Raw genomic sequence first — 12478 nt, 5'->3', positions numbered from 1 at the left:
GCGCGCTCAGAACAACACACACACACACGCACACGCCAACTCGCCACAAAACACACCAAACGAAACGACGCACAACCGCCTCACAGCGCCATCCCTCCACACATCGCCAAGCAAGCCTCCGCACCCATTACAACGATCGTCCTCTCCACCAGCACATTAGCACCCGTGAGGCGCCAGCATCCACGCCTTGTCGATTCTCCGCGCTCCGCCATGGTCCACTGCCTCACATACCCGAAGCCTCGAACCGCCAGGCCGGGAGCCACCCGCCTCCGAAAACAAAAATGTCAAGCAGCTGGCTGACTCGAACCCTACTCGTCCGACCGGCCAGTGGCCCGGACAGAGGTGACACACAGCACAGAGCACACAGCACACAGCTGGGCGTTTGGTCTGTGGCGCTGACCAGGCTCTCGGTGAGCTGTTTAGCCGGTCTCCCTCATGCCCAAACTCTTGTGGGATCCTGCGCCTGGCAGTCGGCGTGGTTGCCCCACACTCGCCGACAAAAAAGGTGGGTCGTCTGTAAACGTAGGCACCAGCACGCTCGCAGATGGCGGGTGAGCTGTGGGTGGCGGGTGAGCAGGGGTAGGAAGGCTAGGAAGCAAGCAGCGGCGCGAGGGGCGGTAAAAAGTGTTTGTTCGTAAAAAGTGTTGTGTGCCGTAAAAAGTGGACACTGGGGGTATCGATCCCCCTACCTCCCGCATGCGAAGCGGGCGCTCTACCATTTGAGCTAAGCGCCCAGACACAAACCCAAACCGCAACGCAATCGACGCGCTCAGACCAACACACACACACACACGCACACGCCAACTCGCCACAAAACACACCAAACAAAACGACACACAACCGCCTCACAGCGCCATCCCTCCACACATCGCCAAGCAAGCCTCCGCACCCATTACAACGATCGTCCTCTCCACCAGCACATTAGCACCCGTGAGGCGCCAGCATCCACGCCTTGTCGATTCTCCGCGCTCCGCCATGGTCCACTGCCTCACATACCCGAAGCCTCGAACCGCCAGGCCGGGAGCCACCCGCCTCCGAAACAAAAATGTCAAGCAGCTGGCTGACTCGAACCCTACTCGTCCGACCGGCCAGTGGCCCGGACAGAGGTGACACACAGCACAGAGCACACAGCACACAGCTGGGCGTTTGGTCTGTGGCGCTGACCAGGCTCTCGGTGAGCTGTTTAGCCGGTCTCCCTCATGCCCAAACTCTTGTGGGATCCTGCGCCTGGCAGTCGGCGTGGTTGCCCCACACTCGCCGACAAAAAAGGTGGGTCGTCTGTAAACGTAGGCACCAGCACGCTCGCAGATGGCGGGTGAGCTGTGGGTGGCGGGTGAGCAGGGGTAGGAAGGCTAGGAAGCAAGCAGCGGCGCGAGGGGCGGTAAAAAGTGTTTGTTCGTAAAAAGTGTTGTGTGCCGTAAAAAGTGGACACTGGGGGTATCGATCCCCCTACCTCCCGCATGCGAAGCGGGCGCTCTACCATTTGAGCTAAGCGCCCAGACACAAACCCAAACCGCAACGCAATCGACGCGCTCAGACCAACACACACACACACACACGCACACGCCAACTCGCCACAAAACACACCAAACAAAACCACACACAACCGCCTCACAGCGCCATCCCTCCACACATCGCCAAGCAAGCCTCCGCACCCATTACAACGATCGTCCTCTCCACCAGCACATTAGCACCCGTGAGGCGCCAGCATCCACGCCTTGTCGATTCTCCGCGCTCCGCCATGGTCCACTGCCTCACATACCCGAAGCCTCGAACCGCCAGGCCGGGAGCCACCCGCCTCCGAAACAAAAATGTCAAGCAGCTGGCTGACTCGAACCCTACTCGTCCGACCGGCCAGTGGCCCGGACAGAGGTGACACACAGCACAGAGCACAGAGCACACAGCACACAGCTGGGCGTTTGGTCTGTGGCGCTGACCAGGCTCTCGGTGAGCTGTTTAGCCGGTCTCCCTCATGCCCAAACTCTTGTGGGATCCTGCGCCTGGCAGTCGGCGTGGTTGCCCCACACTCGCCGACAAAAAAGGTGGGTCGTCTGTAAACGTAGGCACCAGCACGCTCGCAGATGGCGGGTGAGCTGTGGGTGGCGGGTGAGCAGGGGTAGGAAGGCTAGGAAGCAAGCAGCGGCGCGAGGGGCGGTAAAAAGTGTTTGTTCGTAAAAAGTGTTGTGTGCCGTAAAAAGTGGACACTGGGGGTATCGATCCCCCTACCTCCCGCATGCGAAGCGGGCGCTCTACCATTTGAGCTAAGCGCCCAGACACAAACCCAAACCGCAACGCAATCGACGCGCTCAGACCAACACACACACACACACGCACACGCCAACTCGCCACAAAACACACCAAACAAAATGACGCACAACCGCCTCACAGCGCCATCCCTCCACACATCGCCAAGCAAGCCTCCGCACCCATTACAACGATCGTCCTCTCCACCAGCACATTAGCACCCGTGAGGCGCCAGCATCCACGCCTTGTCGATTCTCCGCGCTCCGCCATGGTCCACTGCCTCACATACCCGAAGCCTCGAACCGCCAGGCCGGGAGCCACCCGCCTCCGAAAACAAAAATGTCAAGCAGCTGGCTGACTCGAACCCTACTCGTCCGACCGGCCAGTGGCCCGGACAGAGGTGACACACAGCACAGAGCACAGAGCACACAGCACACAGCTGGGCGTTTGGTCTGTGGCGCTGACCAGGCTCTCGGTGAGCTGTTTAGCCGGTCTCCCTCATGCCCAAACTCTTGTGGGATCCTGCGCCTGGCAGTCGGCGTGGTTGCCCCACACTCGCCGACAAAAAAGGTGGGTCGTCTGTAAACGTAGGCACCAGCACGCTCGCAGATGGCGGGTGAGCTTGGGTGGCGGGTGAGCAGGGGTAGGAAGGCTAGGAAGCAAGCAGCGGCGCGAGGGGCGGTAAAAAGTGTTTGTTCGTAAAAAGTGTTGTGTGCCGTAAAAAGTGGACACTGGGGGTATCGACCCCCCTACCTCCCGCATGCGAAGCGGGCGCTCTACCATTTGAGCTAAGCGCCCAGACACAAACCCAAACCGCAACGCAATCGACGCGCTCAGACCAACACACACACACACACACGCACACGCCAACTCGCCACAAAACACACCAAACAAAACGACGCACAACCGCCTCACAGCGCCATCCCTCCACACATCGCCAAGCAAGCCTCCGCACCCATTACAACGATCGTCCTCTCCACCAGCACATTAGCACCCGTGAGGCGCCAGCATCCACGCCTTGTCGATTCTCCGCGCTCCGCCATGGTCCACTGCCTCACATACCCGAAGCCTCGAACCGCCAGGCCGGGAGCCACCCGCCTCCGAAAACAAAAATGTCAAGCAGCTGGCTGACTCGAACCCTACTCGTCCGACCGGCCAGTGGCCCGGACAGAGGTGACACACAGCACAGAGCACAGAGCACACAGCACAAAGCTGGGCGTTTGGTCTGTGGCGCTGACCAGGCTCTCGGTGAGCTGTTTAGCCGGTCTCCCTCATGCCCAAACTCTTGTGGGATCCTGCGCCTGGCAGTCGGCGTGGTTGCCCCACACTCGCCGACAAAAAAGGTGGGTCGTCTGTAAACGTAGGCACCAGCACGCTCGCAGATGGCGGGTGAGCTTGGGTGGCGGGTGAGCAGGGGTAGGAAGGCTAGGAAGCAAGCAGCGGCGCGAGGGGCGGTAAAAAGTGTTTGTTCGTAAAAAGTGTTGTGTGCCGTAAAAAGTGGACACTGGGGGTATCGATCCCCCTACCTCCCGCATGCGAAGCGGGCGCTCTACCATTTGAGCTAAGCGCCCAGACACAAACCCAAACCGCAACGCAATCGACGCGCTCAGACCAACACACACACACACACACACGCACACGCCAACTCGCCACAAAACACACCAAACAAAACCACACACAACCGCCTCACAGCGCCATCCCTCCACACATCGCCAAGCAAGCCTCCGCACCCATTACAACGATCGTCCTCTCCACCAGCACATTAGCACCCGTGAGGCGCCAGCATCCACGCCTTGTCGATTCTCCGCGCTCCGCCATGGTCCACTGCCTCACATACCCGAAGCCTCGAACCGCCAGGCCGGGAGCCACCCGCCTCCGAAAACAAAAATGTCAAGCAGCTGGCTGACTCGAACCCTACTCGTCCGACCGGCCAGTGGCCCGGACAGAGGTGACACACAGCACAGAGCACAGAGCACACAGCACAAAGCTGGGCGTTTGGTCTGTGGCGCTGACCAGGCTCTCGGTGAGCTGTTTAGCCGGTCTCCCTCATGCCCAAACTCTTGTGGGATCCTGCGCCTGGCAGTCGGCGTGGTTGCCCCACACTCGCCGACAAAAAAGGTGGGTCGTCTGTAAACGTAGGCACCAGCACGCTCGCAGATGGCGGGTGAGCTTGGGTGGCGGGTGAGCAGGGGTAGGAAGGCTAGGAAGCAAGCAGCGGCGCGAGGGGCGGTAAAAAGTGTTTGTTCGTAAAAAGTGTTGTGTGCCGTAAAAAGTGGACACTGGGGGTATCGATCCCCCTACCTCCCGCATGCGAAGCGGGCGCTCTACCATTTGAGCTAAGCGCCCAGACACAAACCCAAACCGCAACGCAATCGACGCGCTCAGACCAACACACACACACACACACGCACACGCCAACTCGCCACAAAACACACCAAACAAAACGACACACAACCGCCTCACAGCGCCATCCCTCCACACATCGCCAAGCAAGCCTCCGCACCCATTACAACGATCGTCCTCTCCACCAGCACATTAGCACCCGTGAGGCGCCAGCATCCACGCCTTGTCGATTCTCCGCGCTCCGCCATGGTCCACTGCCTCACATACCCGAAGCCTCGAACCGCCAGGCCGGGAGCCACCCGCCTCCGAAAACAAAAATGTCAAGCAGCTGGCTGACTCGAACCCTACTCGTCCGACCGGCCAGTGGCCCGGACAGAGGTGACACACAGCACACAGCACAGAGCACACAGCACAAAGCTGGGCGTTTGGTCTGTGGCGCTGACCAGGCTCTCGGTGAGCTGTTTAGCCGGTCTCCCTCATGCCCAAACTCTTGTGGGATCCTGCGCCTGGCAGTCGGCGTGGTTGCCCCACACTCGCCGACAAAAAAGGTGGGTCGTCTGTAAACGTAGGCACCAGCACGCTCGCAGATGGCGGGTGAGCTTGGGTGGCGGGTGAGCAGGGGTAGGAAGGCTAGGAAGCAAGCAGCGGCGCGAGGGGCGGTAAAAAGTGTTTGTTCGTAAAAAGTGTTGTGTGCCGTAAAAAGTGGACACTGGGGGTATCGATCCCCCTACCTCCCGCATGCGAAGCGGGCGCTCTACCATTTGAGCTAAGCGCCCAGACACAAACCCAAACCGCAACGCAATCGACGCGCTCAGACCAACACACACACACACACACACGCACACGCCAACTCGCCACAAAACACACCAAACAAAACCACACACAACCGCCTCACAGCGCCATCCCTCCACACATCGCCAAGCAAGCCTCCGCACCCATTACAACGATCGTCCTCTCCACCAGCACATTAGCACCCGTGAGGCGCCAGCATCCACGCCTTGTCGATTCTCCGCGCTCCGCCATGGTCCACTGCCTCACATACCCGAAGCCTCGAACCGCCAGGCCGGGAGCCACCCGCCTCCGAAAACAAAAATGTCAAGCAGCTGGCTGACTCGAACCCTACTCGTCCGACCGGCCAGTGGCCCGGACAGAGGTGACACACAGCACAGAGCACAGAGCACACAGCACACAGCTGGGCGTTTGGTCTGTGGCGCTGACCAGGCTCTCGGTGAGCTGTTTAGCCGGTCTCCCTCATGCCCAAACTCTTGTGGGATCCTGCGCCTGGCAGTCGGCGTGGTTGCCCCACACTCGCCGACAAAAAAGGTGGGTCGTCTGTAAACGTAGGCACCAGCACGCTCGCAGATGGCGGGTGAGCTTGGGTGGCGGGTGAGCAGGGGTAGGAAGGCTAGGAAGCAAGCAGCGGCGCGAGGGGCGGTAAAAAGTGTTTGTTCGTAAAAAGTGTTGTGTGCCGTAAAAAGTGGACACTGGGGGTATCGATCCCCCTACCTCCCGCATGCGAAGCGGGCGCTCTACCATTTGAGCTAAGCGCCCAGACACAAACCCAAACCGCAACGCAATCGACGCGCTCAGACCAACACACACACACACACACACGCACACGCCAACTCGCCACAAAACACACCAAACAAAACCACACACAACCGCCTCACAGCGCCATCCCTCCACACATCGCCAAGCAAGCCTCCGCACCCATTACAACGATCGTCCTCTCCACCAGCACATTAGCACCCGTGAGGCGCCAGCATCCACGCCTTGTCGATTCTCCGCGCTCCGCCATGGTCCACTGCCTCACATACCCGAAGCCTCGAACCGCCAGGCCGGGAGCCACCCGCCTCCGAAAACAAAAATGTCAAGCAGCTGGCTGACTCGAACCCTACTCGTCCGACCGGCCAGTGGCCCGGACAGAGGTGACACACAGCACAGAGCACACAGCACACAGCTGGGCGTTTGGTCTGTGGCGCTGACCAGGCTCTCGGTGAGCTGTTTAGCCGGTCTCCCTCATGCCCAAACTCTTGTGGGATCCTGCGCCTGGCAGTCGGCGTGGTTGCCCCACACTCGCCGACAAAAAAGGTGGGTCGTCTGTAAACGTAGGCACCAGCACGCTCGCAGATGGCGGGTGAGCTGTGGGTGGCGGGTGAGCAGGGGTAGGAAGGCTAGGAAGCAAGCAGCGGCGCGAGGGGCGGTAAAAAGTGTTTGTTCGTAAAAAGTGTTGTGTGCCGTAAAAAGTGGACACTGGGGGTATCGATCCCCCTACCTCCCGCATGCGAAGCGGGCGCTCTACCATTTGAGCTAAGCGCCCAGACACAAACCCAAACCGCAACGCAATCGACGCGCTCAGACCAACACACACACACACACGCACACGCCAACTCGCCACAAAACACACCAAACAAAACCACACACAACCGCCTCACAGCGCCATCCCTCCACACATCGCCAAGCAAGCCTCCGCACCCATTACAACGATCGTCCTCTCCACCAGCACATTAGCACCCGTGAGGCGCCAGCATCCACGCCTTGTCGATTCTCCGCGCTCCGCCATGGTCCACTGCCTCACATACCCGAAGCCTCGAACCGCCAGGCCGGGAGCCACCCGCCTCCGAAAACAAAAATGTCAAGCAGCTGGCTGACTCGAACCCTACTCGTCCGACCGGCCAGTGGCCCGGACAGAGGTGACACACAGCACAGAGCACAGAGCACACAGCACACAGCTGGGCGTTTGGTCTGTGGCGCTGACCAGGCTCTCGGTGAGCTGTTTAGCCGGTCTCCCTCATGCCCAAACTCTTGTGGGATCCTGCGCCTGGCAGTCGGCGTGGTTGCCCCACACTCGCCGACAAAAAAGGTGGGTCGTCTGTAAACGTAGGCACCAGCACGCTCGCAGATGGCGGGTGAGCTGTGGGTGGCGGGTGAGCAGGGGTAGGAAGGCTAGGAAGCAAGCAGCGGCGCGAGGGGCGGTAAAAAGTGTTTGTTCGTAAAAAGTGTTGTGTGCCGTAAAAAGTGGACACTGGGGGTATCGATCCCCCTACCTCCCGCATGCGAAGCGGGCGCTCTACCATTTGAGCTAAGCGCCCAGACACAAACCCAAACCGCAACGCAATCGACGCGCTCAGACCAACACACACACACACACGCACACGCCAACTCGCCACAAAACACACCAAACAAAACCACACACAACCGCCTCACAGCGCCATCCCTCCACACATCGCCAAGCAAGCCTCCGCACCCATTACAACGATCGTCCTCTCCACCAGCACATTAGCACCCGTGAGGCGCCAGCATCCACGCCTTGTCGATTCTCCGCGCTCCGCCATGGTCCACTGCCTCACATACCCGAAGCCTCGAACCGCCAGGCCGGGAGCCACCCGCCTCCGAAAACAAAAATGTCAAGCAGCTGGCTGACTCGAACCCGCCCGGACAGAGGTGACACACAGCACAGAGCACAGAGCACACAGCACACAGCTGGGCGTTTGGTCTGTGGCGCTGACCAGGCTCTCGGTGAGCTGTTTAGCCGGTCTCCCTCATGCCCAAACTCTTGTGGGATCCTGCGCCTGGCAGTCGGCGTGGTTGCCCCACACTCGCCGACAAAAAAGGTGGGTCGTCTGTAAACGTAGGCACCAGCACGCTCGCAGATGGCGGGTGAGCTGTGGGTGGCGGGTGAGCAGGGGTAGGAAGGCTAGGAAGCAAGCAGCGGCGCGAGGGGCGGTAAAAAGTGTTTGTTCGTAAAAAGTGTTGTGTGCCGTAAAAAGTGGACACTGGGGGTATCGATCCCCCTACCTCCCGCATGCGAAGCGGGCGCTCTACCATTTGAGCTAAGCGCCCAGACACAAACCCAAACCGCAACGCAATCGACGCGCTCAGACCAACACACACACACACACACGCACACGCCAACTCGCCACAAAACACACCAAACAAAACCACACACAACCGCCTCACAGCGCCATCCCTCCACACATCGCCAAGCAAGCCTCCGCACCCATTACAACGATCGTCCTCTCCACCAGCACATTAGCACCCGTGAGGCGCCAGCATCCACGCCTTGTCGATTCTCCGCGCTCCGCCATGGTCCACTGCCTCACATACCCGAAGCCTCGAACCGCCAGGCCGGGAGCCACCCGCCTCCGAAAACAAAAATGTCAAGCAGCTGGCTGACTCGAACCCGCCCAGACAGAGGTGACACACAGCACAGAGCACAGAGCACACAGCACACAGCTGGGCGTTTGGTCTGTGGCGCTGACCAGGCTCTCGGTGAGCTGTTTAGCCGGTCTCCCTCATGCCCAAACTCTTGTGGGATCCTGCGCCTGGCAGTCGGCGTGGTTGCCCCACACTCGCCGACAAAAAAGGTGGGTCGTCTGTAAACGTAGGCACCAGCACGCTCGCAGATGGCGGGTGAGCTGTGGGTGGCGGGTGAGCAGGGGTAGGAAGGCTAGGAAGCAAGCAGCGGCGCGAGGGGCGGTAAAAAGTGTTTGTTCGTAAAAAGTGTTGTGTGCCGTAAAAAGTGGACACTGGGGGTATCGATCCCCCTACCTCCCGCATGCGAAGCGGGCGCTCTACCATTTGAGCTAAGCGCCCAGACACAAACCCAAACCGCAACGCAATCGACGCGCTCAGACCAACACACACACACACACACGCACACGCCAACTCGCCACAAAACACACCAAACAAAATGACACACAACCGCCTCACAGCGCCATCCCTCCACACATCGCCAAGCAAGCCTCCGCACCCATTACAACGATCGTCCTCTCCACCAGCACATTAGCACCCGTGAGGCGCCAGCATCCACGCCTTGTCGATTCTCCGCGCTCCGCCATGGTCCACTGCCTCACATACCCGAAGCCTCGAACCGCCAGGCCGGGAGCTACCCGCCTCCGAAAACAAAAATGTCAAGCAGCTGGCTGACTCGAACCCTACTCGTCCGACCGGCCAGTGGCCCGGACAGAGGTGACACACAGCACAGAGCACAGAGCACACAGCACACAGCTGGGCGTTTGGTCTGTGGCGCTGACCAGGCTCTCGGTGAGCTGTTTAGCCGGTCTCCCTCATGCCCAAACTCTTGTGGGATCCTGCGCCTGGCAGTCGGCGTGGTTGCCCCACACTCGCCGACAAAAAAGGTGGGTCGTCTGTAAACGTAGGCACCAGCACGCTCGCAGATGGCGGGTGAGCTGTGGGTGGCGGGTGAGCAGGGGTAGGAAGGCTAGGAAGCAAGCAGCGGCGCGAGGGGCGGTAAAAAGTGTTTGTTCGTAAAAAGTGTTGCGTGCCGTAAAAGTGGACACTGGGGGTATCGATCCGCATGCGAAGCGGGCGCTCTACCATTTGAGCTAAGCGCCCAGACACAAACCCAAACCGCAACGCAATCGACGCGCTCAGACCAACACACACACACACACACACACGCACACGCCAACTCGCCACAAAACACACCAAACAAAACCACACACAACCGCCTCACAGCGCCATCCCTCCACACATCGCCAAGCAAGCCTCCGCACCCATTACAACGATCGTCCTCTCCACCAGCACATTAGCACCCGTGAGGCGCCAGCATCCACGCCTTGTCGATTCTCCGCGCTCCGCCATGGTCCACTGCCTCACATACCCGAAGCCTCGAACCGCCAGGCCGGGAGCCACCCGCCTCCGAAAACAAAAATGTCAAGCAGCTGGCTGACTCGAACCCTACTCGTCCGACCGGCCAGTGGCCCGGACAGAGGTGACACACAGCACAGAGCACAGAGCACACAGCACACAGCTGGGCGTTTGGTCTGTGGCGCTGACCAGGCTCTCGGTGAGCTGTTTAGCCGGTCTCCCTCATGCCCAAACTCTTGTGGGATCCTGCGCCTGGCAGTCGGCGTGGTTGCCCCACACTCGCCGACAAAAAAGGTGGGTCGTCTGTAAACGTAGGCACCAGCACGCTCGCAGATGGCGGGTGAGCTGTGGGTGGCGGGTGAGCAGGGGTAGGAAGGCTAGGAAGCAAGCAGCGGCGCGAGGGGCGGTAAAAAGTGTTTGTTCGTAAAAAGTGTTGTGTGCCGTAAAAAGTGGACACTGGGGGTATCGATCCCCCTACCTCCCGCATGCGAAGCGGGCGCTCTACCATTTGAGCTAAGCGCCCAGACACAAACCCAAACCGCAACGCAATCGACGCGCTCAGACCAACACACACACACGCACACGCCAACTCGCCACAAAACACACCAAACAAAACGACGCACAACCGCCTCACAGCGCCATCCCTCCACACATCGCCAAGCAAGCCTCCGCACCCATTACAACGATCGTCCTCTCCACCAGCACATTAGCACCCGTGAGGCGCCAGCATCCACGCCTTGTCGATTCTCCGCGCTCCGCCATGGTCCACTGCCTCACATACCCGAAGCCTCGAACCGCCAGGCCGGGAGCCACCCGCCTCCGAAAACAAAAATGTCAAGCAGCTGGCTGACTCGAACCCTACTCGTCCGACCGGCCAGTGGCCCGGACAGAGGTGACACACAGCACAGAGCACAGAGCACACAGCACAAAGCTGGGCGTTTGGTCTGTGGCGCTGACCAGGCTCTCGGTGAGCTGTTTAGCCGGTCTCCCTCATGCCCAAACTCTTGTGGGATCCTGCGCCTGGCAGTCGGCGTGGTTGCCCCACACTCGCCGACAAAAAAGGTGGGTCGTCTGTAAACGTAGGCACCAGCACGCTCGCAGATGGCGGGTGAGCTTGGGTGGCGGGTGAGCAGGGGTAGGAAGGCTAGGAAGCAAGCAGCGGCGCGAGGGGCGGTAAAAAGTGTTTGTTCGTAAAAAGTGTTGTGTGCCGTAAAAAGTGGACACTGGGGGTATCGATCCCCCTACCTCCCGCATGCGAAGCGGGCGCTCTACCATTTGAGCTAAGCGCCCAGACACAAACCCAAACCGCAACGCAATCGACGCGCTCAGACCAACACACACACACACACACGCACACGCCAACTCGCCACAAAACACACCAAACAAAACCACACACAACCGCCTCACAGCGCCATCCCTCCACACATCGCCAAGCAAGCCTCCGCACCCATTACAACGATCGTCCTCTCCACCAGCACATTAGCACCCGTGAGGCGCCAGCATCCACGCCTTGTCGATTCTCCGCGCTCCGCCATGGTCCACTGCCTCACATACCCGAAGCCTCGAACCGCCAGGCCGGGAGCTACCCGCCTCCGAAAACAAAAATGTCAAGCAGCTGGCTGACTCGAACCCTACTCGTCCGACCGGCCAGTGGCCCGGACAGAGGTGACACACAGCACAGAGCACAGAGCACACAGCACACAGCTGGGCGTTTGGTCTGTGGCGCTGACCAGGCTCTCGGTGAGCTGTTTAGCCGGTCTCCCTCATGCCCAAACTCTTGTGGGATCCTGCGCCTGGCAGTCGGCGTGGTTGCCCCACACTCGCCGACAAAAAAGGTGGGTCGTCTGTAAACGTAGGCACCAGCACGCTCGCAGATGGCGGGTGAGCTTGGGTGGCGGGTGAGCAGGGGTAGGAAGGCTAGGAAGCAAGCAGCGGCGCGAGGGGCGGTAAAAAGTGTTTGTTCGTAAAAAGTGTTGTGTGCCGTAAAAAGTGGACACTGGGGGTATCGACCCCCCTACCTCCCGCATGCGAAGCGGGCGCTCTACCATTTGAGCTAAGCGCCCAGACACAAACCCAAACCGCAACGCAATCGACGCGCTCAGACCAACACACACACACACACACGCACACGCCAACTCGCCACAAAACACACCAAACAAAACGACACACAACCGCCTCACAGCGCCATCCCTCCACACATCGCCAAGCAAGCCTCCGCACCCATTACAACGATCGTCCTCTCCACCAGCACATTAGCACCCGTGAGGCGGGGGATCCT

The 12478-nt window shown here is 59.9% G+C and overlaps 1 protein-coding gene and 15 non-coding genes across 16 annotated transcripts in view; 1 reads left to right on the top strand and 15 right to left on the bottom strand.

Moving 5' to 3' along the window:
* The window catches only part of PHYSODRAFT_506068 (hypothetical protein), a gene marked incomplete at both ends in the record, with an annotated part of 39629 nt that overhangs the window by 12793 nt on the left and 14358 nt on the right, over positions 1–12478 (top strand). The gene's annotated exons all lie outside the window — the stretch shown is intronic.
* PHYSODRAFT_t1058 lies at positions 662–734 on the bottom strand. The gene has a single exon. It is a non-coding gene; the product is annotated as a tRNA-Ala (tRNA).
* PHYSODRAFT_t1057 lies at positions 1426–1498 on the bottom strand. The gene has a single exon. It is a non-coding gene; the product is annotated as a tRNA-Ala (tRNA).
* Positions 2199–2271, bottom strand: PHYSODRAFT_t1056. The gene has a single exon. It is a non-coding gene; the product is annotated as a tRNA-Ala (tRNA).
* On the bottom strand, positions 2970–3042 carry PHYSODRAFT_t1055. The gene has a single exon. It is a non-coding gene; the product is annotated as a tRNA-Ala (tRNA).
* On the bottom strand, positions 3743–3815 carry PHYSODRAFT_t1054. The gene has a single exon. It is a non-coding gene; the product is annotated as a tRNA-Ala (tRNA).
* Positions 4518–4590, bottom strand: PHYSODRAFT_t1053. Its single transcript has one exon. It is a non-coding gene; the product is annotated as a tRNA-Ala (tRNA).
* Positions 5291–5363, bottom strand: PHYSODRAFT_t1052. Its single transcript has one exon. It is a non-coding gene; the product is annotated as a tRNA-Ala (tRNA).
* On the bottom strand, positions 6066–6138 carry PHYSODRAFT_t1051. The gene has a single exon. It is a non-coding gene; the product is annotated as a tRNA-Ala (tRNA).
* On the bottom strand, positions 6835–6907 carry PHYSODRAFT_t1050. Its single transcript has one exon. It is a non-coding gene; the product is annotated as a tRNA-Ala (tRNA).
* On the bottom strand, positions 7607–7679 carry PHYSODRAFT_t1049. Its single transcript has one exon. It is a non-coding gene; the product is annotated as a tRNA-Ala (tRNA).
* On the bottom strand, positions 8358–8430 carry PHYSODRAFT_t1048. The gene has a single exon. It is a non-coding gene; the product is annotated as a tRNA-Ala (tRNA).
* Positions 9111–9183, bottom strand: PHYSODRAFT_t1047. Its single transcript has one exon. It is a non-coding gene; the product is annotated as a tRNA-Ala (tRNA).
* On the bottom strand, positions 10651–10723 carry PHYSODRAFT_t1046. Its single transcript has one exon. It is a non-coding gene; the product is annotated as a tRNA-Ala (tRNA).
* Positions 11418–11490, bottom strand: PHYSODRAFT_t1045. Its single transcript has one exon. It is a non-coding gene; the product is annotated as a tRNA-Ala (tRNA).
* PHYSODRAFT_t1044 lies at positions 12191–12263 on the bottom strand. The gene has a single exon. It is a non-coding gene; the product is annotated as a tRNA-Ala (tRNA).

Source organism: Phytophthora sojae (assembly GCF_000149755.1).
Source record: "Phytophthora sojae unplaced genomic scaffold PHYSOscaffold_5, whole genome shotgun sequence".
In the NCBI taxonomy this organism is placed as follows: domain Eukaryota; phylum Oomycota; class Peronosporomycetes; order Peronosporales; family Peronosporaceae; genus Phytophthora; species Phytophthora sojae.
The sequence above is the reverse complement of the archived record's forward strand: the minus strand, read 5'-3'. Positions and strand labels throughout refer to the sequence as shown.